Here is a 26,320-nt window from a genome sequence, read left to right as displayed (position 1 = left end):
CCTCTCCACACAGGCATAGCCCATCCAGCATGCTTCCAGTGTACTTACCTGTTTGTCTGGAGGACTGTAGAGTAGCGTGTACTGGGGGAGGACCCCATCCACGAGTTTCTCCAACTCCTCCGATGTGAAGCCAGGGGCCCTTTCCCCAGACACTCGAGCCATTGTCTCTTCCAGACCGAGGTCACAGCAGCACTTGCAGTGTAGGTCCTCTCCTGTCGAAGATCAGGTATCGAGTGATTGAAGAGATAGAAAATGGTGGTCACGTCCACAGTGGTGCGTATCGTCACCGCCAGCGTACATCGTCATTGGCTCCTGGGACCCATAGGGTCCAATGTTAACCAATGCAGCATTGCGCCGCGATCTTCGACCGCCTACCGCGACGGTGTACAACGCCAGCGCAGTTATCTCACATCCAATTGTCCCACTTTAGAGGTCAGGCAGCCACCATTTCAGGGGCCCACATGGCTTCATTTTTTACTGCGTCACGCATACCTAGGCCTAGACTCTACACACATACAGGCCACTTTTTAGATTATGATTGGTGTTCTGTGTAAGCTATGGGTACGTATCTCTGAGTTGTTTGACACTGTGCTCGCTGTTGTCCTTCATAGGCACCGTCCGCTGGGATATGTGAGGAGATGGCGGCATCCTCCGGTGTACCGACCATTGGTGGACCTGTCGACAATGGAGGAAAGACATGTGATCATCACATACAGGCTTGACTGTGCCACAATCCAGGAACTGTGTACCCAGTTGGAGCCAGACCTGATGTCAGCTATCCGCCATCCCACAGGAATCCCCCCTCAAGTGCAGGTGCTGTCAGTGCTCCATTTCCTTGCAAGTGGGTAATTTCAAACAACAGTGGCCATAGCATCAGGGATGTCCCAGCCTATGTTTTCCAACATGTTGTCCAGAGTGTTGTCAGCCCTGCTGAAACACATGCGGAGCTACATCGTTTTCCCTCAGGTGGAGGATTTGCCTACAGTGAAAGGTGATTTCTATGCCCTGGGACATATCCCAAACATCATAGGTGCCATTGATGGGACACATGTGGCTTTGGTCCCCCCCCCACAGGAGTGAACAGGTATACAAAAACACAAAGAGTTATCATTCGATGAATGTACAGATGGTATGTTTGGCAGACCAGTACATCTCCCATGTGAATGGCAAGTTCCCTGGCTCAGTGCATGACGGCTACATCCTGCGGAATAGCAGCATCCCTTATGAGATGGGTCAACTCCAGAGGCACCGGGTGTGGCTATTTGGTGAGCACCTGGAAGCAAGTCAGTGGGAATGGTTGTCTGGGTCTGGGGATATCCCTACAGGTTAGAGTGTGTCTAACAGTTGTCCCTCGCCATTTTCAGGTGACTCTGGTTACCCCAACCTGTCATGGCTACTGACCCCAGTGAGGAATCCCAGGACAAGGGCAGAGAAACACTACACTGAGGCCCATGGGCGAACTAGGAGGGTGATCGAGCGGACCTTCGGCCTCCTGAATGCCAGCTTCAGGTGCCTCCATATAACAGGTGGATCCCTATTCTATTCACCAAAGAAGGTGTGCCAGATCATCGTGGCCTACTTTCTGCTTCACAACTTGGCTTTGCGACGAAAGGTGCCTGTTCTGCAGGAGGATGGTCCAAATGCCGGTGTTGTTGCAGCTGTGGAGCCTGTGGACAGTGAAGACGAGGAAGCAGATGAAGAAGACATGGACAACAGGGACTCAGTGATCCAGCAATATTTCCAGTGAAACACAAGAATACAAACCTGCCAACTACATGTACTTAAACACTACTACCTCTCTACTGTCTGTCGTTTTCACCCAGTGTATGGTTACTGAGTTGTCACTTTCCCTTATGATTTCACAGATGTGGGTCCCAATGTGTGACATCTGCTTTGATTTCTCATGGACTACAGCTGTGTGACATAGGTACGTTGACATTACAAATGAAAGAGCTTTTTGTAAAGTAATTGCTAATACACTATTCCGAAATCACAGACCTACTCCAGATTGTTTTGTGCTTCAAGGGTGTTTATTTAAGTGCTCAATATTGGAGGGGGTAGCAAAATGGTGAGGGGTGATGGCGGAGGAATGTCCATGGCAGAGTCCAGTCTATCAGTCTCACAGGTGCATTGCCCTAATGGGCATAGGAAGTGGAGCTGGGGCAGTTTAAGGATGGACAGGGTGACAAAGTGGGACAGTAGGATGACATTCAGGGTGGTCTCATTTCTTGGCGGGGGTCTTGGCATCGTTCTCTGTCTTTGTCCTGGATCTCAGGGACCGTTTGCGAGGTGGTTCTCCCTCTGCAGGGGGTGGGGTGCTGGTGTGGTGGTCCTGTGCGGTGCCTCCTGTCCATTAGCGCCGGCGGAGGTGGTGGGCAGGTCATCGTCCATGCTAGTGTCAGGGGCCCCTTGTAGTGCCACAGTGTCCCTCCTGGTGTTGAGTACTATCTTCAGCATCCCTACGATGGTGCCCAGGGTGGAATTGATGGCTCTGAGTTCCTCCCTGAAGCCCGAATACTGTTCCTCTTGCAGGCGCTGGGTCTCCTGATACTTGGCCAGTACCGTTGCCATCGTCTCCTGGGAGTGGTGGTAGGCTCCCATGATGTTGGAGAGGGCCTCGTGGAGAGTGGGTTCCCTGGGCCTGTCTGCCCCCTGTCGCACAGCAGCCATCCCAGTTCCCCTGTGTTCCTGGGCCTCCGTCCCCTGGATCGTGTGCCCACTACCACTGCCCCCAGGTCCCTGTTGTTGTTGGGGTGGTGGGTTAGCCTGGGTTCCCTGTAGTGGTGAACACACTGCTGATTGCCGTGTCCTGGGGACCGAGGTATGGGCCTGCTGTGTGGGTGCTGTGCTGGTGTTTCCAGAGGGGGGAAGGTCTGTGGTGGCCTGTGACTAGGTGAGGGGAACCGACTGTCCAGAGGTCCCCGATGGGCCGGGCTGGTCATCTAGATCCAGTTGGACAGAGGTGCTGGCATCACTGTGGGCCTCTTCTGTTGGTGGTGTGGACATGTGTGGACCCTCCTGTCCGGTGACATTGGGTAGGGGTCCTGCAGGGGTATAAAAGGATGTTTATTACATCTGTGTGTGCCATGGTGTGCAATAGGTGGGTGACCGTGTACCCCAGTGCTTGCATTCCTGTTTGGGACCTTGTGTGATGATGGTTTAGGGGGGTGTATGGGTACGTGCAGTGGGTATGCTTTAGTGATGTGTGTCCATGCTTTGTTGTTGCATGCAGGGCTTGGTGTTAGGATGTGATGTTGGGACATTTGTGAGGAGTTAGAGTGATGGGGGTGAGGGTGGGGGTATGTGCTGGCATGCAGGTAGGGTGGGGGATGTAATAGTTAAGATTTGACTTTCCAGATTCCATTCCTCCACTTTCTCCTGCGAGGCCCTCAGGATGCAGAATCACCAAGACCGGCTCCTCCCATGTTGTTAGTTGTGGGGGTCCGCCACCAGTCCCCTGAACCGCAAGGTGGTGTCTTGAGACCACGGAATGCACCTTCCCCCGTAGGTCGTTCCTCCTCTTCCTGATGTCGTCCCGATTTCTTGGGTGCTGTCACACTGCGTTGACACTGTCCACTATTCTTCGCCATAGCTCCATCTTCCTAGCTATGGCGGTGTGCTGCACCTGTGCTCCGAATAGCTGTGGCTCTACCCGGACGATTCCCTCCACCATGACCCTGAGCTCCTCCTCCGAGAACCTGGGGTGTCTTTTCCATGCCATGGGGTAGTGTAGGTGATGTGTGGGGTGGTGTGTGGGGTGATAAGTGTGCTGATATGTAGTGGTGTGTAGTGTGAGGTGCGTAGAAGTTATGTGGGTTATGGTGTTGTGTGCCTGTGGATGCTAGTATTGTTGATGGTGGTGTCTCTCTCTGGCCTTCTCTCAGTAATTGTGGTCGTAGGGGTTTGTGGGTGATGTGGGTGTGTGTTTTATATTGTATTGAGTGTGTGGGAGTGGTGTGTGTATGTGTATCAGGTGTGTGTATTTGGAATTGTCCAATGTGGTTGTGTTTTGTAAATGTGCGTGTATTTCGAGTGCTGTGGTGTGCACCGCCAATGGAATACCGCGGTTGAAAGACCGCTTCGTGGATTCGTGGGTCGTGATAGTGTCGGCATATTTCTGTTGGCGTGACAGTGGAGGATTTGTTTTCGCCAGTTTATCACTGACCTTTGGTGGGGCGGACTTGTGTGGGTGTCTGAATTTTGGCGGATTCCGTGCTGTGGGTCATAATAGCTGTGGCGGATTTCCGCCGCCGCAGCGGTGTGTTGTCAGTCTTCTGCACGGCGGTAAGCAGCTTTTACTGCCAATGTTGTAATGACCGCCTTTGTCTTTAGCTGTCTGATACCCTAAACCATCCTCACCTTCCTGCGTTGCCCGATACTTACTTCTCCTCCTTATGAGGGAAGAGTTCCTTCTTACTCTGCCATGCTGAGACTTTGCTGTTTTATCCTGGCTGATGGCGAATCAACTGATGTCCTAAGGATGAAGACTGACGCTGTATGCTGACCCATTTGGATGGGTAACTATCTGATGATATATTGTAATTGTCTGTTTGCCTTTTCTTTCTAGGTACCAACTGCTCTTTGATAGAGGCCATAGTCAGATGTTTTCCAAATTCATGTTGCTAAATTGTTTTGCATGAAGCCCAACATGCTGATGCTAATTCGAGGTTAGTTAAGGAGTTCACTAAATTCGGATGCAAATAGACAAATGACTGAATTCTTGCTTTGTTGAATAACGTGCTAATGATACTCTGCTAAAGTTGATTCATGTTAACGTCTTGCTTTGTTCTAATGTTCATGATCTATGCTCTGCTAAAATCTTATTCGAGTTGCGATATTGTAGTGGTTTTGATGTGCTTAATGATATTAAGGCTAATAAATATGATATTAGGTTGTAACTAATAGGGAATAAATATCCTAACTCTTACTAGGTTTGTGTGGTTAGTCATGGCTGAAAGTTCATGGTGTGTTTGATTCTTATTAAATGTTATTGATTAGCTTGATTCATTTGTTATTGTGAATATTGATGAGGCTATCAATAAATTAATTGAGATGTTAAATAGATATCTCGTCCTAAGGAGTCTCCAATCAGGTTCAAAAGGTTCATTGACCTAAAACGAGTCCCTGTGTCAGTTAAATTATCAAAGGTGGGACACGTTATCAGGGGTCATGGCTGCAGGGCCTAGGATAGGGAGGCCCCGTTATTGGGCCTCACATGCTGCACCAAGGCTGTAAGGCCCAAGGGAGAGGGATGCCCACCTGGAACTCGTAGAACTGATGACTTTTTAAAAAGGTGATGGACTGGTCCAGTCACAGTCAGAAGGTACGGGGCCCTGGGCAGCTGCCCACAATGCCCTTGTCTAGCACCGGTCCTGCATTTCAGCCAAGTGAATCTGCTGCCAGGAGAGTTGCACGTACCCAGCAAGAAGCGCGTGCTTCAAAGCATGCATTTGGTTTACTGGCACGAGAAAGGTAGCACTTTCCACAACTACTGTGAGAACACTGTCCAGGCTCCATTTTGAAGCCACTGCAAGGAAGGCACCTGCAAGCTTTTGGCTCAGAATCAGCACACATTATGGACAGGCAGATCGTATGATGACTAGAGACCTATGATCTTGCTGCACTTGACCTTCAGAGGTCACCGAGCACTGGAACTTTCACCTATGCAAATATCATGCATATACTGAGCCCTTTAAAGTTAGGCTATCTTACTGATGTACTTAAGCACCACAAGAGCTAAGATGGGTGTGAAATGCTGGTATCACTCTGAAGGTGAGTGCACACAAAGATGGGTTTAAAAAACAAAGTGCAGTGTAGAGTTATAAAATCCTGATAACTATTTCAAACTCCTCCCTAGATTTTCTTCTTTTCGAATTTCTACAGGATCCCTATGCTGGCAGCTAGCATTGTCAGAACTGGCCAACCAGTAACTAACTACATAGGTGCAGCATGTTGCACCCGAGGAAATGGGCGAATCACATACGAAAGGCAATCACCGAAGAGCATGTCAAAAGTAATGGAAACCCCTATGGTGAGCAGAGCAAAGACTCATTATTATTAGATATATACTGGTTTAGATTTTTAAACTTCCTGATTGCTGTTTTCAGAAAACAAATATAACAAAATGTATCAAGATTTCTGGGTCCTTACAGTTTGAAACAAAAAGCAATGTTCTCATTTAAATGGGATAGCATCATTGATAAATAATATACAAGGAGATTTTGTGGACTAAGTCAAGATATCTACTACTCAGATCACATTAGCTTGCAAACAGCATATATTGTAAGGGGCAGTGGTACATTAAGTTAACATTAGGCAGCCTCATAGGGCACCACCTTCAAGGGGTCATAGATTTCCCAATTGCGCCCTTCTGCTAGTAAAGGGGTTGGTCCTTGCCACTTTGCCTAGAGTACAAAATATTCGCATATTGTGCCTGGTAATTCTGACAGCAACATTCTGCCCCCTGCTAATTCTTACATGATACAGAATACAAAACAATTTAATAGCCTAAAGGCCTGATTTAATCTTGGCAGTAAGGATACTCCTCGTAACGGTGATGGAGTTTCAATGCTGTCGAGAATGTGGCCTGCCCACAAATTTAGATTCAGGTGGACTTTGGTTTAATCATGGTAGAGACTACTCCATCCCTGCTGTGATTAAACCCCTTTGACGGTCCTGTGGTGTAAGGGCTACCTAAGGTACACCTGTGGTTCTGCCCACCTAATTTAGATGAAGGGAATTAGAGGTCAGTTTTCACTGCCCGTCACTTCGAGGACGACTCCGGTGGGAAGGGGCAGTGAAAACTGATAAATGCTCACTTCAGTATGTAAGAAGACTCCATGGTGAGGGGAGCGTTTCTTTTTTGAAAATAAAAAAATATACAGTTTGGTGCAGGGCTCCGCCATGTTGACGGAGCCCTGCACCAAAGTGTAAAAACCTCAGACAGGAACTGCTGTCATGGTGGTTCCAGCCAATGCTTTATAAATGACCGCCAGCTTGGCAGTCATTTGTACCTAATCCAGGGAGACAGATTAGTTCACACCATCGCAGTTGCAGGACAACAGGCCATCCACCAGGATATAAATGACAATAGGAAATTGACAATAGGAAAGCACTTAAAGATATTATGACACAATATAATATTGAATTGTAAGCTAGAGTTAATAATAGTTATGTATCCAGGGCACAGTGTGACTAGACCAAAATATGTTATGGCAGTGGATATTATCTCTGCATATTTTAAACTGTTCAGGCAATACATATGAATTATTGATAGGCGATATATAAACATATTGGGCATATGAACAGCGTGCCACAGACATGTTGATCATATGGGGACAGTTTAAAATGTATTGACATTACATTCATCCATCATCTAGTCAGCTTCTATGTACGTGTCTTTTGGTTCAAAGGCGCTTTATGTTTAGAGTAAGTATGTAATGTGAAGCTTTTCACATGATGACAACAGTATTCGACAAATGCGTTTATTACGTTTTGATCAAGAAGCATCACATTTTATGTGACTTTTTATGGCATTTGTTTTTAAGTGCACACATTGTATAATTTGCACCCAAAATCTCTTAACTTTCTAAATTCTGCACAAGGGCGTACATAGTAGTAGCTAACTAAGGGCCAGATGTACTAAAGGGTTTTTCCCATTCTGTGTCAATGGGAAAATGTGTTCGTACATATGGCCCTAAGTGAGGAATGCCATGTTCATTGTGTGAGCCCTGTTTTCTTTCCTCATACATTTTTAAACTATTTTTGAAATGGCAATAGGGACCCTCTGATTGTATGCAAGCAGTAGTCCTTGGGTCCATTATATAATTTGAGTCTGTAATACAGAGGTGGTCACCCAAGTCCATGGCACTTACCAGGATGGACGATAGGGTCTGCTGAGACTCAAGTATTATGGAAGACCCAAGAAGTATGAGACTGCAGTTTGGACTGTACACAGACATAGCGAAAGCATTGATCACTAATCATGCATGGACTGATGTGTCAATAGAACGGGTGGTATCCCTCATTCTTTCCATCACTGAGTGCATGCTTGTCAGAAGGTTGCTATTCAGCGGCATGCACAGTTTCTCAATGGGACACAATATCCACTATTTCCTTTGACTGGTCCATGTATATGGTGGTCATCTGAAAAAGGAAGTGTATAAGGGGATCTCTCAACAGAGGCCTGGACCATGTCCTGAGCTGATGGTTCATGGAACATCAGGGGCTGTATTATATAAGTACCCAGGGAGTGCAACGGGCATGTACGTCAGCTTTGCATGCCTCCGGAGCACTGTGGTATTACAGAAAGGGCTGCAAACACTTGTGTGACTCTTTCTGTAATACAGATAGCACTGGCATACACATATAGTGCCAGCAAATCACCAGAGGGTGTTCCTTCATTTGCATGGGGGCATGACCCCATGCAAATGACAGAATCCCTTTCCCTTTGCACCTGCGCTGTATTATAGATGCAGGTGCAGAGGCAAAGAAGCTGTGAGGGGGTGTACTGACAGTGTGCCACCTAAGAAGTGGCATACTGTCAGCGCACCCTTTGATGGCAGCCCTCTGGAGGAGGAAGGGGATCCTATGGATCCCCCAGACATCCCCGTGCAGGAGGGTGCAGTCACTCACTGCACCCACCTGCATGGGGATCTACAAACCCCCTTAAAAATGCAGATGGGCTGCCCTCTGCACAGCGAAACACAGAGCGGTTTCTTCAAAGCCACTTGTTTTTCACCTAAATGTGCTGCCCCAAGGCAGCGCAAGTTTGTGGCTGTCCTGGGGACTGCACATTCAATATAATAGGGCACACTTTCCTCTGTTTGTACCCGTCACAGCTGTTTTAAGGTATGCTGGGATGCAAACAGAAAAAGTGTGCCCTATGTGTAATAGGGCTCCAGACAGAGAAGAAGCCTCAAGAGTGATAGTGGATAAGGCCGATGGATGCTACACATTACCTGAAACAGAAGATAGCATGAGGGGCAAGAAATCTCATTCTGTAGGATTTCCTGTGCCCTCAAAGGCAGCAATACAAAATCTATAAGAAAAGTCAGTACTTATTACATCTGCACATCTTCCACAAGAACGAACGGCAGAGACCACACTTATTTCAACCAACTGCAAATTCACAGTAGAGGCAGAAAGGTCTCAGGGGATGAGATTTTGATTTTTCACCGGCTATTTATTGCCTTCCCACATTTGTGGATTCCAGGGAGGTAGGATGAAGTGTCATCTCTGGGAGTCCTTTCAATTTGATTGTGTTGTCCCATTTCCAAGCTCACAGCCTGGGCAACAAATAAGGCCAGCTCCTCTAGCCAGAATCATTAGAGGGACTACCTGCCAAAGGTTCAACAATTGTCACTATGCTGTCAGCCTATGTTATTTACGCACACTCATCATCGATCTTTACTCATATCTCCCATGTCCCTACCACTTTAATGTTTAAGCTACAATGTATATGATTAAAGGCCAGCATATTTAATTACTGGGGTATTGGAAATTTTGTTCAAAATGCAAAATATTTATTGATGCTTCTACATTATTTTTTGGAATTTTGATACATTTGAAGGCCATTTCAGAAAGTCAAAAATATTAACTCATTTCTAGTAATTGATGTATAGTCCATGAGAGAAAACAGTTTCTCACATTTTTCATGGAAATTGTGGACAGTGATTTACTAAACTCAAATGTGGCTCCATTTTCTATAACTTCACGCGTTCCTTCCTCAACAATTTCAGAAACAAATAAAACATGCTAAGTCAAAAGTCAGCTTACCACAGCAGCAGTTTGTCAGTTGAATTCACAATGATATACTGTATTTCCACTTAGGGTGCTAATAAAGATCTTCACTGATAACATTGGTAACAGAACAGTAGTGACACACTCCTCACCATAAGTAGCAGCTTGTTAATAGGTGAGTTAGGTCTCCACCCTTTTTGCTACTTCTTGCCTCCTATTTTTTTAATGTACCAATTTTGATGCTCCGCTATAATGATAGTCACTCTGAGGTTAGGCAGTCAAGGTATTTTTAAGGCACATCTCAGCTTTTGCTGGGCTTTTGTTATTTCCTCCCTAGCTCTTTATAGTCTGTAATGTCATAGAACCACCCCCGAAGTGACGTACTGGAGACTCACTGATTGCACACAGCCCAGTGCTTTAAGCTTCAACCTGTGCTTCCTAAGACTGTATTTGAATCAGTGAGGGAGAATCTCCACCTTTCTCAACAGATCATAGGGTGGGGAGGAATCTACTGGCCATACTGACCAAAGCCTGCCCTGTGATGTGTTTGGCCAGCGTAGAGTTCACATGAGGCTGAAGGTCTGTCAGTGTCACTTAGGTAGGGAATGGGATGGAGTGTAGACCAATGTTCATCTGACATGGCAAAGGGATTCTTTCATTTGCATGGGGCCATTCCCCCATGCAAATGAAGGAACACCCTCTGGTGATTTGCTGGTGCTATATGTGTGCCAGTGCTATCTGTATTACAGAAAGAGCCGCATGACATGGTGTGTCGTCTTTAGAGTTAGGCAACTGCTCTAAATATGTACACTGCATGTGCTTCAACCAAACCAAGCCTAGTGCATTGTTTGTCTGTTGAATTTATTGCCTGATGTGTGGCAGCACTAGTTGTGTGCCAGCATCTGAGAGAAGGACTAGCTGTGACTCACAATAGAGGCTTGCAACAAAGTCTGAGGCTAGTGGTCAAAGCAGAGGCGTTCACATGCTCCTTCACCATCAGCCTTGGACCTGAGAGTACATATTGAGTCTGCCAGAGCTTGCTCCTCCGCAATGGCAGAGGAGCACCGTCTCCCCTGGCTACGAGCCAGCAGATGAAAAATAAAACAATAGTTTACTGCATTTTGTCTGCTGGGCTCTCTTGCACTTCCTGCTGTCCATGCAGTACCTGTCCTGTGTAGAAGAAATGTTCATTGCTCCTCCCAATGCTTTTATGATTAACGTTTGCACTGCTTTTAACATGGGGTACCTCATTGTGAGGGAACTTGCACTCTCCACAGCCTGTACCTGTACTCTGTGTAGGATGTTTACACTATGCTATTGCCACACTTCACCTGTTGTGAGGAAAGTTTAGATTTCTGCCTCCTCTGCTGCTGTATACCTGGTCTGTGGTCAGGGTGATTACTCTCCTGCTGTCTGTGCTGTAGGTATACTGAGTGGGAAAACTGTGCTTTATTTACCCTGCCAAACCAGTTCTTCGTGAAGGAAACATGCACTGTTTTATTATGGACTGTGCTGTGGTTTATGTGAAGGGAAGCTTGCACTTCTGCTTCCCATGTTCAACCTTTTTTCCAGAGAAGCTTGCACTGCAATGTCTGCTCTCTTTTGTTTTTTGAGAGGGAATCTTGCACTCTGCTATTTCTGGGATGTGCCTTTTCTCATTGAAGGACATTTGTAGTTTGTCATTACAAGGCTGTATCTGTTCTATGTAGGGGCAGTTTGTACAGTGTGATTGACGTGTCATATTGGTTGTGTCTGCCCATTTTTTAAAAAATAAGTATTGCATACATAAACCCCTCCAAACAAACCTGAGGTAAGCTGGACACACTAGTTTTCTGCTCTCAGTGCAATATAGAGACAGTGCTTTCAGCATCACCAATTAAAAAAATTACCAGTTGTCACTGCTCGCCATGTGGATTCAACAAGAATTGTGGACTTTGTAACAGTAACTAGGAGCAGGCAACAAGAACTATTTAAAATATAAGATATACTTTTACTATTCCTTGTTCATCCAGATGTGAAACGTTCTGTTTCAAAATGAAAGGTGTTGGACCGGGGCCTTTCTGCAAGGCCACCCTAGGTTTTTGCATTCCTATGCTGAACCCTTTTTTATTGCCATTAGGGTTCTTGGCAATATTTCCCTACTATCCAATTGTAGAGTGCGTGTGCTCTCTTACTTAACATGGTAAAATTTATATGCACCTGATTGGGTTACTTAATTTACTTGTACGTCCCTAGTACATGGCACTACATGTAACCCAGGGCCTGACAATTAAATGCTACAAGTGGGCTGCAGCAGCCACTGTTCCACCCACTAAAGTAGCACTGTAAAACAAGTCTAATGCCTGTCACTGCAGCCTGTTGTGCAGTTTTAAAATGCCATTTACGCCTGGCAAAATAAACCTTTTTGTCAGGCCTAAACCCTCCTTTTTAATACTTATAGGTCGCCCCTAACGTATGTCCTAAATGCTCATAGAGTGGGGGCACAGTATTTAAATAGTGAGATATGTGTATTTAAGTTTTACATTGTGCTTCCAGTGAAAAGCTCCTAAAGTAGTTTTACCTGTGGAAAGGGTATCTCTCTCACAGTCAAACACTGGGTTACCGGATTACACTTAATAAGTGATAACTTCAGTTTAGGAACTGATAGGGAAATGCTTCTTCCACCCATTTGAATTGTAATTTAAAATCCTTGTTAGTGGTAAATGCAGATTTTAAGTTACTTTTAGAAAGTTACCATTTGTATGCCTACACCAAATGTGTCTTTCTGCCAGTCTCCAGAGTCACATGACTGTGAATAGTTTGTATTCCTTCCAGACATGGGGACAAAAGGGGCCTTGTGTAGAGGGTGGTGAATCTTCCTGACATTATGGCTGGAGAAGATCTGATCCCTGCCCTGAGTACAGCCCATGGACCCTGCCTGCAGCACGTACAAAGGAAACTGACACCAGGCTTGCCCTTGCCTATGTCACCCTAGACAGTTTGGTGCCTGTTGGAAATGGGGTATTTGGTTGGCAGTCAAGTTACCCCCTGTCCAAGCAAGGACCCTCACTCTAGTCAGGGCAAAGGAGAAACACACCCAGCTAACCCTCGCTCAACACCTTGGTAGCTTGGCATGAGCAGAAAGGCTTAACACAGAGACAATGTGTCAAGTATTTGTACCAACACACAAAGTAATACAGTGAAAACACTACAAAAAGACTCAACACCAGGTTAGAACAATAGCCAATATTTATCTGAACAAAAAAAGAAATGATAAAAATCCAATATACACTAGCAAAGTTATGAATTTTTTAAAGATTAAACTTTAATATAGCACAAATGCTTCAAATTGGTGAAATCACGGCCTCATGACAGAGTCGTTCCCAACAATCCGACGCCAATGGCACCGGTCGCAGAGTCACATGGACCCCCAGGTACAGTACCTTGTGAAAATGATGAAAGAAGCCTGTGCATGGAGTCAGAGATTGCGGCGTCCCTGGTTCCAAGGAGGCGTCTGTTCTGGTGCTGTGGAGCAGAAGTGTCACGAAGAGGCTTTGGGTCCTTGCTGCAGAGCGGTAGAGGTGAGACGGCTTCGGAGCAAGGCATTGGATATGCACACTTCCTGCGGAGTCAATACCTGGCAGTCACGATGTGGTGCGACGCCTTCCACAGAGTCACAGACTTCAGTGAGGCTGCAGCAGCGTCGGGCCTGCGGAGTCGTCACACTCCAGCGAGGACCACGGCTTCAGTTGCAGGGGGTGTCACCGGATTCAGCAGTGGCATCAGTCCGGAGTCGTCCGAAGTCGGTTTCCTTGGATCTTCTTGATTTTCCACCAGCTTCTCTTTTCAAGGGCCCAGGAACTGGATTAGGCACCACTTTGCAGGGCAGGAGTCTCAGCAGAGAGTCCAGGTGCTGGCAGAGAAATATTTTGATGGCCCTGAGCCTTCAGAACAGGGAGCAAGCTCAGTGCAAGCCTTTGGAGATTCTTCTCAAGCAGGAATTTACCGCAAGGTCCAGTCTTTTTGTCCTTCCTCAGGCAGAAGCAGCAACTTCAGAATAGCCCAACAGAGCACAGTCACAGGCAGGGGCAGCACTTCTCAGCTCTTCAGCTCTTCTCTGTGGCAGAGGTTCTTCTTGGTTCCAGAGGTGAATCTTGAAGTGATATAAAGTCTGGGGTTTTGGGTTCACTACTTACACCCCTTTCTGCCTTTGAAGTTGACCAACTTTGCAGAAAGGTCTCTGTTGTTTAAAGGATCCTGCCTTGCCCAGGACAGGTCCCACACATATACCAGGGGGTTGGAGGGGGTTGTGTGAGGGCAGGCACAGCCCATTCAGGTGTAAGTGACCACTCCTCCCTCCACTCTAGCCCAGATGGCTCATCAGGATATGCAGGCAACACCGAAGCTCCCTTTGTGTCACTGCCTTGAGGAGATTTACAAACAGCCCAACTGTCAGTCTGACCCAGACAGGGAACCCTCAAACAGGCAGAGTCACAGAATGGTTTAAGCAAGAAAGTTCCTACTTTCTAAAAGTGGCACTTTCAAACTACCAATCTAAAACCCAACTTCAGTGAAAGATGTATTTTTAAATTGCGAGTTCAGAGACCCCAAACTCCACCTCTCTATATGCTCTCAAAGGGAAACTGACCTTTAAGAGTATTTAAAGGCGGCCCCAATGTTAATCTATGAGAGAGATAGGCCTTGCAACCTTGAAAACCAAATTTAGCAGTATTTCACTGTTAGGACATGTAAAACAAATCAGCACATGCCCCACCTTTAATCTACACTGCAACCTGCCCATGGGGCTACCTAGGGCCTACCTTAGGGGTGCCTTACATGTACAGAAAGGGAAGGTTTGAACCTGGAAAGTGGGTACACTTGCCGAATCGAATTGGCAGTTTAAAATTGCACACACAGACACTGCAGTGGCAGGTCTGAGCCATGTTCACAGGGCTACTAATGTGAGTGGCACAATCAGTGCTGCAGGCCCACTAGTAGCATTTAGTTTACAGGCCCTGGGCACCTCTAGTGCACTTTATTAGGGGCTTACTAGTAAATCAAATATGCCAATTATGGAAAAGTCAATTAAACATATATTTTCACATAGGGAGCACTTGCACTGTAGCACTAGTAAAGTGCTGAGAGTAACAAAACAGCAAAAACAGAATCCAGCACATAGCAACAACCTGGGAAGCAGAGGCAAATAGTTAGGGGAGACCACCCCAAGGATGCCAGGTCTAACAGTGCCAAACCCAGGAGAAAGGGAAGAACTAAGCAGAAATGGGTTGGGGGTAGGCCAGGGATTTCCCCGGCACAAACGCTGGCATGAGGTATAAATGTGGCACTTTAGGAACTTTTAATCAGAACTCTCATGGACCTACGGAAGATTCTGAAGAAGGCCTGCTCTGTTGTTTGGAGAAGACTGGACCTGCTTGACTTGAACCCAGTATCTTCAGAAGTGACTCCAACTGTCAGTTGGCTGAACTATGGATTGTGTTACATGGACACACAACAAGCTTCCAGTTGCCTCTCTGCAGCTACCCAGTACCACCTGAGCCTGCCTGAGACCTGCTGCTGGCCTCTGCTGGAGTGGGTCCTGATTCCCAAGAGGTGCCCCTCAGGTCCTGGACATGTGGTTGGCATTGAGGGTAGTCCTCCTCCTCGACATTTACAGAACTCTGCACTCCAGGTGAAAATCCAGACTTAGTGAGCACTTCATGACCACATGCGGTCTTGTCAAACCAGCATTGTCAATGTGTCACTCGCCGATGCAAAGTTCCCACTGCAACCTACTCTTCGTGCTTACGTCAGTCATCAACAAAAAGCTCCAGCAATTAGTTCTCTTTGCACCAACATCGACCTCCTCGCAGTCGAAGCTCCTCAAGTGGACTTGAAGTTTGAGAAGGTAAACTCTTCAGTGGGACATATCTTGTCCCTCTATCTGACCCACACTCCATCGCAGTCACGATAAAGTTGTGACTTTAAACCAGTCGAGCACAACTAGATGACTGTGAGTGGCTCTCTATGCTTCTGGGTGCATTTTTAGCTGAAAATTTAAAAAATCATTACTCCAGTTCAACTGATTGGATTTGTGTTGTGTTCATGTCATTTTATTCATTAAAATTTACTCTGTTGTACTAAGTTAGTTTGGGTTTTTTCTTGTACTGTGTTTTCACTTTATCACTGTTCTGAGTGCTGCCTAAATCCGTTACAAATGCCTCAAAGTTAATCCTGACTGCTTTTGTGCCAACCTATTGCGTTAAAGCATATGTGACGTTTAGTGACGTTTGTGGTTCACCCTGACAAAGATTGTGTTTGTTATCTGAATTGACCTTCCACATCCCCTCAACTAATGCCCAATTTCTTACAAAAGGAGTTTATATTTTTGGTAATTTAGTGCATCATAAAGTTAGCATGGGTTAAAAGCACTTAGAGTTCCTTTCTATGCCCAACGCCTCCTTTACGTTTCCTCTTGCATATTATCTCTCAGTCACTTATTACCTCCTAGATGTCAAATTTCTGGAAATCGGCACATTTAGGAAGAAATAAGAGATTATTCAACCTTCCGATCCAAATAGGCTTCTTTGGGTGGGAAGCAAGCCATTTGAAACTAGATCCACATTTTAAAAATAGCAGTTTTGTGTGAAAATGAATGAGCGTACCCTCCTAATCAACAGGTATTTTTATGTACTTCTTTGCATGCCGCATTACTTGTTTAGGTCCCTTCTTTTTCTACCTGCATCTATGAAAGACACTGGCGGTCATTATGAACATGGCGCTTTGAACCGCCATGCCGGCCGTGGCGGTCATTACCACCAACGGCATGGTGGTCCAGACCGCCATATTCTGAACACAGTTTGCAGCCAGTTCACTACCACTCACCGCCAGGCCAGAATCGACTCCCAGGCCAACTGTAGGCACCTTGGACCCGGCGGCGGAGGCCGGACCGGCGGTGGGATTATGATCCCGTTTCCACAAGGGATTTCCTGGCGGGATATCCCACCAGGTAATCCCTGGCAGAAAGCATACGGGTGACAGGAAAACTCATTCCTGTCACCAGTATGTGAAACACCAGGCCCCCCCTTGCCACTACACACCCCACCCCACCAAGTCCCTAGATCTGCTCCTACCCCCTGAACCCTAAAAACTGACCCTCCAACCCAAAACCCCATGTAGGCCACCCAGCTCGACCCACACCATCCCCATCCTCCACCCCTACATACAGGTCCCCCCCAAACCCCAACCCCCCACATACTCATGCATCCATTCACCTACATGCACTTACGCATACATACACTCAGACACACATCACCGCACATACACTCACACACATCCCCATGAACTTGCGCACTCACACACATACCCTCCCCCCTTCCCTCTCGGACAACACTTACCTCTTCCGTTGCGCTGCTCCGGGAGGGAACGGGCTCCCTGGATGCTGCTCCGCCGCCATCGCCACCTCTCCATACACTGCCACGCCTATGAGTGCATCATCATCATGGGTGTGGCGGTGTCTGGACTGATGTGCCGTTGAGGGTGGAGCAGCATCCACCCCCTACACCGACCGCCAGCATGGCGCATGGCGGCACTCACCATCATCAATGGCGGTGAGGCTCCATGCGGCATTATTTGGCGGGAGGCCGGCTGCCGCCACTGGCAGTCTTCCGTTGACTGTCGGCACGGTTGGCAGTGGGGCATCCTGTCATGATCATAAAGAGGGCCACTGTCTTTAAAATTATTTTGACACTAACGTATATGTAAGGTCATACACGTTACCTGATTTACACAGGTTATGTCGTCTATAAGAAATGTGATGGTAGCTATACCTTATATTGGACGTATTCATAGTTAATTCACAATAATATTTTTTCACACATCTAAGCACCAGCTAGTTTCCCTCCAGTCTAAGGGGTAGAGAATTTCGTACAAAGGGAGATGACAGAACCTAATTTTCCTGTCTTTTCAAAAGGCTCAACAACAGGGAGCCTCAGATCTTGGACTAGAACTGTCAGGTGGGATTTTGTAGTCTAGTAATGACAGCCTAGAGGTCAAGCAGACCCCTTTAAATTGGATCAAGGTAGTACCAGAAGCAAATGAAGTGTTCAACAGAGACTTCACTAACATTCTCTGAAAATTAGTCTGCCATTAGACTAGCTGCAACATTTACTGTGAAATGTACCTTCTATACTAGGTGTAGTGACACCCCGACATAAAGTGTGTTGCGATGATGCAGCCAAACAATATTTGGAGGCTCAAGAGTAGCAGTTTAGTCAGCCATGGACATAAAATGCAGAATTTGCTTCAGGCTTTGCTGTTTGAAAAAGATTTTCTTAAAATGACCACTTATTTGTTCTTTTGGAAGTAGTAGCCTTTGGCCTTAGTATACCTTCAAGATTCCTAACTTCGGATTTATACGTTGTGGAGAGACAAATAACCTGGGTGGGATAGTATTCAGTGATGGTTATGGACGAAAGTAAGCAGGACTGGACTGAAACCAAGACCAGCCGCACTGCAAGAGGGTTGACTAGAACAGAGCCATAGGGTGTGGTAGCGTCATGGCAGCCAATCCTGCTTCGACACCATTCGCCCAGACTGCAGCCTAGTGGCCCTGAATGCAAATCAATCTTGTTTTAAAGAGCATTGGCACATAAAGTAGCACAAACAACGCTTTCCATTTCCAAATGTGCATACTAGCACGCAAAAGGTGATTGTGCAGGAATGTGCTTGCACAGAGCAAGGATGTACAATAGACCCCCCAGGAGTGATGTCACAGTCTCATCAGAATACTGGATAGTGTGTCTGGGTAGTGAACTTGCATCAGGTGCCGACCCCTAGAAAATGCTTCAATGCCAAAACGAAATAATGGTTTTAAAAGAATGAACACGAAATACAAACCACCTACGCGAGTGGTTCCTAACCTATGGTTCTGGGACCCCGGGGGCAGTGCTTAACTTATAAATAAAAACATGCCGGTGCACAAAGCTCCCCTCTGAAACACGCAGCTGCTGCAATTAAATGTGCGAATAAAGTAAAGTAACAGTGGTCCTAAGGGGGATTTAAGACCCTTGTCTTCCAGGAAAAATATTTTAAATAATTTTCGAATAATTTATCAATAATTCATAATATACCTCTCCTCTGAGTATAGTTTCAACAATTTATACCTTTTATTTAGTAAATCCATCTTCATTGCAAATAAAAACAGTCAACTCAGTATATTCAGGTGCTCTTATGGTGACAGCGCAGTGAAGTGAAGTCCTTCCATATTGGTAGACTGGCGTAAATTACACATGGCAGAGTTGACATAAGCTCTGTCATTGTGGCACGATGAAATGAAGCCAGCGTCTCCCATCTTACTGAAAATGAAGAATAATTATAAATAATAGTTTTTCTTTAAGTAAATTATACAGACCTAGGAAGAGCATTTGATATTTGATTTGTTAGGTCATGTGAAGAGACACTACATACAAGTGATGAGCAGATAAAATGAATGTCTCACGGTAAGTTATGTTGAATTAAAGACCTTTCCGAAGGCATTATCTTTGTCAGTAGATAGAATTTTTCCCCATGAGAGAGTCAATACATGAAGTTTTTGCTTCTCCAAATAGGAGGAGAAGGCTGTTGTTAAAATAACAATAACTAGAAATAAGAGAGATCCTCAAGACAATCACATTGAATACACCAATACTGACTGATTAGTGAGTAAATAAATACATCTGACTGTATCTAGACATGGGTGGGAGTAAGAACCACCTTTAGCACAAAGGTGGATTAGTCACTTTAGGACAATGATTAATGGAGGTTTTCTTATTTACTTATTGTAGGTTCTACCTATATAAAGACTATCAGTCCTGATGAAGACCCTTGATTGATTTGTCCTTATATATGGTTTTGAAAGTCGACATATCGATTTTGTGGATTATTGTTGAGATAAACAGTGATTTCTAGACACCAGAAACAAAAAGGGTCCAATAGAAGACCACAAAATCTTGTTTTTTAACCAGACCCTGTGTATGTATCATATAAAACACCTTTGTGCTTTTTCACAAGATTCACTTTCACTGTGCAGTCACCACGGAAGCACCTGAATATACTAAGTTGATTGTTTTTATTCGCAATGAAGATGGATTTACTAAATAAAAGGTATGAGTTGTCGAAATAACTATACTCAGAGGAGAAGTTTATTATAAATTATTTGAAAATGATTTAAAATCTTTTTCCTGGAAGACAAGGGTCTTAATTCCCCCTTAGGACCACTGTTACTTTACTTTATTTAATTACCCAGGTCCATGGGTTACGGGATTTTGCCCCATTTCATTTAATCATCGCAATTAAATGTGCAAGCAGAGAACACTGAGGAAGCGTAATCCTGAAGCCATCTCAGCCCCGTTTTCAGCAGCTCTGAGGCCCTTCAGTTCACTCTGGCAGCTTTATGCTTTCTACCTTTGTGACACTTTTTCGTTTTTCTCTTCCTCTGTTTTTCCCATATGTGCCTTTCGCTCGCAGTAACTGTTTGTGGCAGAAAAATAAGCGCTCGCCCTCACAAATAAGTGCTGGTGCCCCGCACCAGAAACCACCGGCTCAAATTAAGCACTGTCTGGGGATCTGCAAAGCCTACTCTAGGGGTCCCGACTGCTTAGAAATTTAAATAAATATTAAAAGATTAATGCATTGTCTATAAATGAAAGAAGTAAAATTGGAAATTGATATTTTTCAAACGTCCTGTAAAGGTGAAGGAATTCGAAATTGGATACCAAAAAATGTTAGTGTCTTAAAATTGATTCATGTGAGCAGTGCAAGTGCATCAATATGGTATAGAGAATGAGTGGCCTTAGTTGAATTTGGAAAAACAATTCCCATTAAAATTAAAATTTGGATTTTTAAAAAAGTTTTGTGAACCACATAAAATATTTAATTTGTGTTTTTGTTTGATGAATGATTGCTTCTGTATTTTTTGTGAACTGTTTTGCGGTTCAAATAATCAAAAATCCTTAGACCACTGTCCCAAGTTTCTAGTAATGACTCAATAGGGGTTCCCAGAATCCAAAAGTGATTCAATTGGGGTCCCCAGGTTCCAGTTATGATTAAGTGGGATGCACAGAATTTAAAAGGCTAAGAACCACTGATATACGCCATTAAAATCAGTAGTCTTGCCAGAAAAAAACACAAGTCCATGATAATACATCAAATACCAATAGTAAAGCTACAGTGCTACTTACATTTTTTTTTAAAGTGCTTCACGTGAAGGGAGGTGTCCGCTAAGTGCTTGTCTAGAATGTATCATGTGACGCTTCATCATGCATTTTGCAAACGTGCAAAGTATTGTTTCTCGACCACTTCACTATTAGCCCTGGACAACACTTGGCATGAGGCACACACACTCTTTCAAAGACAGAGGTGGCCTTTTGAAATTAGGAACTTAACTCCTGACAGAGTTTATGACAAACGGGCCAATGACTTTCATTTCCAATATCTCTTTCATGTTATGCTTTCAAAAAACCAGAACCCCCAATTTCTGCCCTCAGGTACGCAAGCACTAGCACATTCTTCTAAGCCACGGCTCAATTTAAAAATGCCCAAACAATCGGATACGCCATGAGCCTTAATCCCATAATGACGCGATGGATGTTCATTAGTGCTAAGGAGTGGGCATGTGGATCAGCGGAGAGGCCGCAGGGCCTTCCTCAGGTCTAGACGGATTACACAACAATACACCCCTGCTCATAAATCAAGATGTGACCTAAGCTCCCGAGTGTCAGGCAGGCCTCGATACACAGCTAGTGTTATCGCTTATTAGCAAGTCAAATAAAAATCCTCCACACATCATATGGGCACAGGACCCATCAAGGGGAGGGGCTACTGGCTCACTGCCAGAAAACGCCTATTTGTGAATTTAAGACAAACCTCGCGCCCTTTTATCCAAACATTGCTCACTTGAAGCAAATATTTGTGTTTGACAAATTAAACAAACATCAGCATCTTAAAGTAAAAGATTTTTATTTTGCACGGTTTCTCAAAATCATTGCAAGTCACCCATTAAAAACAATGCAAATGCAGTAAGGCATATATAAAATAATCTCGTTGTTTCTGTAATATAGCAATAACTAAAATGCATAAATATCAATATTAATCGCATTCTGTCGAAATACATTTATATATAAACAAAAATATTGAAAATAGTTCTGCTGACGCGATTTACGAATTGCTGATAGTTGAATACTATCAGGCTTAAGGCGTTAATATTGCACTAGAGGACGCGTTTTAAATATCTACAGGGAGTGCAGAATTATTAGGCAAATGAGTATTTTGACCACATCATCCTCTTTATGCATGTTGTTTTACTCCAAGCTGTATAGGCTCGAAAGCCTACTACCAATTAAGCATATTAGGTGATGTGCATCTCTGTAATGAGAAGGGGTGTGGTCTAATGACATCAACACCCCATATCAGGTGTGCATAATTATTAGGCAACTTCCTTTCCTTTGGCAAAATGGGTCAAAAGAAGGACTTGACAGGCTCAGAAAAGTCAAAAATAGTGAGATATCTTGCAGAGGGATGCAGCACTCTTAAAATTGCAAAGCTTCTGAAGCGTGATCATCGAACAATCAAGCGTTTCATTCAAAATAGTCAACAGGGTCGCAAGAAGCGTGTGGAAAAACCAAGGCGCAAAATAACTGCCCATGAACTGAGAAAAGTCAAGCGTGCCACTTGCCACCAGTTTGGCCATATTTCAGAGCTGCAACATCACTGGAGTGCCCAAAAGCACAAGGTGTGCAATACTCAGAGACATGGCCAAGGTAAGAAAGGCTGAAAGACGACCACCACTGAACAAGACACACAAGCTGAAACGTCAAGACTGGGCCAAGAAATATCTCAAGACTGATTTTTCTAAGGTTTTATGGACTGATGAAATGAGAGTGAGTCTTGATGGGCCAGATGGATGGGCCCGTGGCTGGATTGGTAAAGGGCAGAGAGCTCCAGTCCGACTCAGACGCCAGCAAGGTGGAGGTGGAGTACTGGTTTGGGCTGGTATCATCAAAGATGAGCTTGTGGGGCCTTTTCGGGTTGAGGATGGAGTCAAGCTCCACTCCCAGTCCTACTGCCAGTTCCTGGAAGACACCTTCTTCAAGCAGTGGTACAGGAAGAAGTCTACATCCTTCAAGAAAAACATGATTTTCATGCAGGACAATGCTCCATCACACGCGTCCAAGTACTCCACAGCGTGGCTGGCAAGAAAGGGTGTAAAAGAAGGAAATCTAATGACATGGCCTCCTTGTTCACCTGATCTGAACCCCATTGAGAACCTGCGGTCCATCATCAAATGTGAGATTTACAAGGAGGGAAAACAGTACACCTCTCTGAACAGTGTCTGGGGGGCTGTGGTTGCTGCTGCACGCAATGTTGATGGTGAACAGATCAAAACACTGACAGAATCCATGGATGGCAGGCTTTTGAGTGTCCTTGCACAGAAAGGTGGCTATATTGGTCACTGATTTGTTTTTGTTTTGTTTTTGAATGTCAGAAATGTATATTTGTGAATGTTGAGATGTTATATTGGTTTCACTGGTAATAATAAATAATTGAAATGGGTATATATATTTTTTTGTTAAGTTGCCTAATAATTATGCACAGTAATAGTCACCTGCACACACAGATATCCCCCTAACATAGCTAAAACTAAAAACAAACTGAAAACTACTTCCAAAAATATTCAGCTTTGATATTAATGAGTTTTTTGGGTTCATTGAGAACATGGTTGTTGTTCAATAATAAAATTAATCCTCAAAAATACAACTTGCCTAATAATTCTGCACTCCCTGTATGTCTAAAGATGGTGTTTTTAAGTGTCTATGTACTGTTGTGTTTTTAAGTGCTTGCTAGGTCTATTAGGGCCTCTGAGTGTGGTACAAAATGGCAAAAGCATAGAGAAGAGTACATCCTGCTTTTGATGTATAGTAGTGAGCTGCACTATATTCGGAGCCTGGGCGCAGTGAGGCCGGTGCTTGTAGAGCGCTTACTTCAAACGTTGTCTTCTGCACATTGTAGAAGCTGATGCTCACACACGACAGGGAGGAAAAGGTCTCAGTCCCTTTGCCAGCAAGAAGAAAGGGGGTAAGTGCCGCAAGAAGAGATAATTCACTGAGGCATTGAGCCGCTCATCTGGGCCTGAATTCAATGTATAGATCACATGACAGAAGCAGGCCCAATATATATTTTGGAGAAAGAGCCAAGATTTAACATTGCGGGACACAGATTTACGACTTTCGCTTGGGAACTGGAGCTTCTGTCTCCAGGTCTATCCTCATTTTCATCTGACGCATTGATAATCTCTATCGGTGCATTCTTGGGGCACAGCTAGCAACGGTTCAGCAGGTGGAATGTCGCCAGGGCTCAGGGGTTGAGACGTCTACCGCACACAAATTAGTGGCGTGTTTTTATCACAAAGTCAGGGTTAGGGGGCCCCAATTTCCGTGCTTGCTTTGGGTCTCATGGAACCCTTGTTATATCACTGCTACATTCCTTACCATCTGTGTCATTACGGATGGTAAACAAACATATACGAATCAGTTTTGCTCCTGTTACTATAGCAACACAAAAACACAAGCTATCCTGGACCGGGTTCGTCCCTATTTGACCTCATCAGTGAAGTGAAACATCCCCACACCACTTAGGGTGAATCACTTAGACATCGAAATTGTAATGGATATTTGAATTAATCTGAACCACTGATATCTCGTTCGGAAGTATTAGATGCCGTCATTTTCTAGCTCGTCTATATCTTTAAGTGCGGGACCGAACGACAAGTAAACCAGTCTTTGACATGCTACAAATTGAACTGTCCAACTTATGTTGCCAGGTCACTTTCAGTCTAAGCGTGAACATGAGCAAACACACACCAAGACCTCTGTTAAATTCAGGACAGCAGAAGGGTGAAAGTTATCTAGTTGAGCTCTCTGTTAAGTAAATATTACGGTATGTATTTCATTTTTTGTAGTCTGTGGAGGCGCAGTTGCACTTGTGCTCACGGTGGCACTTCTGACGCCATAGCCAATCCTTAGTGGGCCCTTTGCTACCCCTATAGCACCCTCTGAAGTGCGGAGCAGGTGGTAGATGAAAGGCTTGGCAGGTACCAATGGGTGTCCATGCTCCGGTAGTGAAGAACACCCATGTGTGTTTTCCCTACCTAGTGGATCAGCTCTTCCCATAGGTGTTGCTGATTCTCTATCCGTTGGCCTTAGGGTCCTGGGCACTTACCCACTGTAAGTACAGTGTGAAAGTGCACGTGCCTTTCCTACCTATGTTAGGAAGTGGCGCTGGTCAGTGTGTTTATGCGTGCCCACTGGTGTTTCACATAGGTGCTGAGCCTATCGTAGCAGGCCTGTGTGTGCACACTTGCACCTATGTTGTTCTTAAACATGAGTCCAGCCTGTCATAGCAGCCTTGTGTGTGCGCACTTGCACCTATGGTGTTCTTAAAACATGTGTCCAGCCTGTCAGGACAGGCCTCTGTGTGCGCACTTGCACCTATGATGTTCTTAAACATGAGTCCATCCTGTCATAGCAGACCTATGTGTGCGCACTTGCACCTATGATGTTCAAAAACATGACTCCAGCCTGCAAATGCAGGCTTATGTGTGCACAAGGGCACGTATCCCCAGGGAGTGAAGAATACCGTGTGTGTTTTCACTAACTATGAGAGCTGCTCTGCCCATAGGTTAATATGGGGGAAGTTTATCATTAGTCCTAGCTGCAATAGAGGATTACAGCGGAGTAGCCTCATAATGTTAGCTATTATTGGATTTGTCCTGACGAACCCCTTTTTGTGGTAAAAGTGATTTTGTCAACAATAACTGGAAATGCCACTTCTAGAAAGAGGGCATTTCTATACTCTAAAACACTTTTGTGTGCCTTTTAAATTCGACTCTGATCCACACTGCAGGCTGGGGAAGCATATCTGTGCATTCCCCAGCGACATCTGTAAACCTTGGGCACACAGCTGGGACGGCAAATCTCTGCCATTTGAGGGCCTGGCTAGATAGATTGGAGGGAGAGGTTTTGGCAGTTGGCCTTTCGGAGCCAGACCATGGCCCCACTAAACATTAAGATCTACATTCCACGGCCCCATGGCAGACAGAACTGAAATGTAGGGGATACATCTATGGTTCAAAGGGGAATCATCAGAACCTCTCCCATTTTCAAAGGCACACTACAGTATAACTACTGGTGACACACTGCAGCGAAATAGAGATACGCTTGTGGGGATGCAGGACTGAAGATACTGGAATGCGTGGGGCACACTGCCAGAGAAATCTGTTGTGCATGAGGAGTAATTACTGCCCTTGGAAGGCACCTTGCACTCTTCCCGAATAGTGGCTGGTCCGGGGCGGACTGCCTGCTGCTATGCAGCATCCCGAAGTGTGCTCTCCAAGGGCTTCTTGGCTTCCCTCTGTTCTCTGGTGGAGGTCTCAGGGACATCAAAGACCTCCCGTGAGGGACCTACACTTTCTACATGTGACACCTGGAGAGCGGTGCCCTCTTAAGTGTCCACATTGTCTGCTGGATTCCACCTGGTAGCAGCAGTGTTAGATCTGTCAGCTCTTGGC

This window comes from Pleurodeles waltl, chromosome 12, assembly GCF_031143425.1.
Source record: "Pleurodeles waltl isolate 20211129_DDA chromosome 12, aPleWal1.hap1.20221129, whole genome shotgun sequence".
NCBI lineage: Eukaryota > Metazoa > Chordata > Amphibia > Caudata > Salamandridae > Pleurodeles > Pleurodeles waltl.
This window is presented reverse-complemented; position numbering follows the sequence as displayed.